The sequence below is a fragment of the Arachis duranensis genome, chromosome 5 (assembly GCF_000817695.3).
Source record: "Arachis duranensis cultivar V14167 chromosome 5, aradu.V14167.gnm2.J7QH, whole genome shotgun sequence".
Classification (NCBI taxonomy): domain Eukaryota; kingdom Viridiplantae; phylum Streptophyta; class Magnoliopsida; order Fabales; family Fabaceae; genus Arachis; species Arachis duranensis.
The window spans coordinates 3289527-3292715 of NC_029776.3; the positions used below are offsets into that span (position 1 = coordinate 3289527).

The window sequence follows — 3189 nt, forward strand, 5'->3', positions numbered from 1 at the left end:
ATATTAATTAAAATAACAATTAAAATTATTAGAACATTGATATTTTACACACATTTGAAAACTTTCTTATATATATATTATATTATATAAGATAGGATGAATATTTCAACAATGACGATGAGCTAAAAAGTTCGCGCATTCTAGCTAGGAATAATCATCGCTGCCAATATTGTCGTCATAGAAAGAATTCAGAATTGTGTGTTAATAGTGTTATCATTTATGAAACTAAAATATAACTATTATTTTTTATTACCCATTAAAATATTGTTCTTGTTACCGTTGCATTTATCATATGGCTATTTTCTATGTGTCCTTCTATAGTTCTATGGAAGCTGCCAATGCCATGCACGTTTCAACGTATCAACATTTCTTATTCGATAACATATATATATAATTTTAATATTTTTATATAAATTAAAATAATAATATTTTATAATAGGTGAGTTCTACCCAACCCCCTCTATTTTAACATGTAAATTACCCTTTATGACATGGCATGTTTTAATTGGATGTTTAGTTTTAGTTTGAGTTAATTTAACTTAATAAGAGTTAATATATTAACTAAAGTAGAGTAACTTTGTAATTAAATATTTTTATAAGAGTTTTCAAAATCACGTTTACAAGAAGCTACAATTTTGAGCTTCTGCGTTTCACCAACGGGCTTTTAGCCATCAATACTCCATCTTTATTTACTTTTTACCAAATTTATCCTTTATACATGTTACTAAAAATATATTAAAAAATAAGAGTAATAAGAGTACTAAAAATATACTATATAAAAAATATCATAAAATTTTTTTTGATTTATTTCAATTACTACCAAAATAAATATTTAATTTTTTTATTATTTTTAGTACTCTCTAAAATTTATATTTTGTTAGTTTTAATTAAAAGTATATTTTGTCAATTTTTATATATTATTTTTATCTTAGTGTATAAATATTAATTTTATTATAGAATTAATTAATAACATCTATTCAAATATCTAAATTAAAATAATATACAAAAATTATTTAAGTTGATGTCTATTTTAGTAATTTTGTATCTAAAAGTGATTTTGAATAGTGTAATCCAAACAACATTTATTTTACTATAATTCATTTTGATATAAATATTGCCAAACATAAATCACTTAATACAAACTTACTTTTCATCAAAATCAAGTTTGCAAAATTAATTTTATTCAAACTCCCGTTTGCAAACTGTAATCCAAACACACACTAAGTATTTAGAGAAAATAACTAATTAAATGGCCAGGAAAAAAATATTTGAGTCTGTCCGTGAGACCATCTCGACCTGTAGCGTGAACGATCCTCCACCGTTCAGATGGCATGCGCTTTGGAACAATTAATCACGCTCTGACCTCACGGTCATAGTTCAACCAAAGTCTTCTTAGAACTCAAGGATACAGATGTACGAGCCTATAGAACAGATCATGTTCAAGTAAGGTCGTGTTCTGTGTTTTGTGTTCTTTGTGTTTAGTTATAAAAACTGCTTTTGTTTTGTGAACCTAGCCCAGGTGAGACTAAGTTTACGTTTGCGAAATTCAGAAAATCTTAAAATTTAAGAACGTGAAAACGATAATGATGGCTTTTTATGATGATAGTGTAGAAGGGGAAGACGAAAAAGAAAATGAAAATAATGATGATGATGATGATGATGGTGGTGATGGTGATGATGATATGGGATTTCTGGATGGCATTGAAATTAAATTTGGAGGTATTTAATTACATAATCACCCACTTTGGGCTATAATTTAATTACCAATAATTTAACCATAGTTAACATAGCAACCAATTAAAAAATGACATGTTACAGAGGGTAAATTACATGTTATTATAGGAAGGGTAGGCTAGAATTTACCTTTATAATATAGTCTTTGAATATTGTCATCATCACACACTATAAGAAATTGAGTCTAAAATTATCCTTAGACAATGTAACAAAATATGAATGAAAATAATATATACTTTTGTTAAAGCTAAGGCTACATTTATTTGGTTACGAGAAATCAAAACTACAGAATATGCTAACAAAGGCTCTATATATATATATGTTACACAATTTTAATATTAATCAAGTTCCAGTGCCTTAATTGCATTACTTTTGTTTTATTAATATATTGTTTAATAATTAGGAAGCTCGTAGAATATTTTTTTATAATGAATTAAAAACTCACGATTAACATTTGTTTTTGCAGTAGCTGTGGCTAGCGTGTTGTTTATTATATTATTTAATTTATTTTGTCAAACTATCCCTTCTGTATATATGACTTGTGTACAAAACTATAAAAGTGCTTTGGCTTTCTTCAATTTCGCCTTCAATCAATAAAAAATCATGATTAGTGTCTCAAACTATAAACATGTAAAATGATTTTCATTGTGTTCTTAATTTAAGATTATGGATTTGAATACATATACATATGAAATTGTAATAATAAGTTATTAACAATAATGTAGATTATAGACCGCCTTATTGTTTTAGATATTTTTAATTACGTTGAGGATTTTCTTTTTCTTTTTTTTTTTGCTTTTTTCACATAATTTAGTATGATTCTTAAAATCAAATAAAATTAATTGATTCAAATGGATTAATCAAAAACAGATCACCTATTCAGTCTAGTATATGATGTTAAAAATCGGTTGCAATGACTTGGAATAGAGGTAAAATGTTTAATTTTACAAAGGAATAAAAGGGCCAAAATTAAAAATTATAGGAGGCCAAACAAGAAATTATCTCCTATATATTCCGGTTTTTACTGATTTTATGATTAGTTTGATTTTGGAACATTGTAATTTAGGGTTAAGATCAACGAATTATAGCTTAAATGACATAATTTTTCTATACTCATTTAAAGATTGCAGATTCAAGTGTTTTGAAAAAAAAATAGATTGGAGAAAAAAAAATTAGGGTTAAGAGCGACGAGGATGAATATTATGGTAAATAAACAATAATAATGCAACAAACTCAGCTCGTGAATAGCGAGGGAAAATATTCTAATGTAAAGAACTAAAGATAGCTCTAAAGTGTTTTGTGGACCACGTGGGGTGGAGAACCTTAAAAAAATAAAAATAAAAAATATTGAATTCGAACACAACACCATGCACCATCATAATGCACCAACATAATACATTTTGTATAACACGTGACTAAAATACGATACAATATATATATATATATATATATATA

At 26.1% G+C, this 3189-nt stretch overlaps 1 pseudogene; it reads right to left on the minus strand.

The window, feature by feature from the left end:
• Positions 1-1272: 1272 nt before the first annotated feature.
• LOC127748294 (uncharacterized) lies at positions 1273-1453 on the minus strand (annotated as a pseudogene).
• Between the last annotated feature and the right edge of the window lie 1736 nt (positions 1454-3189).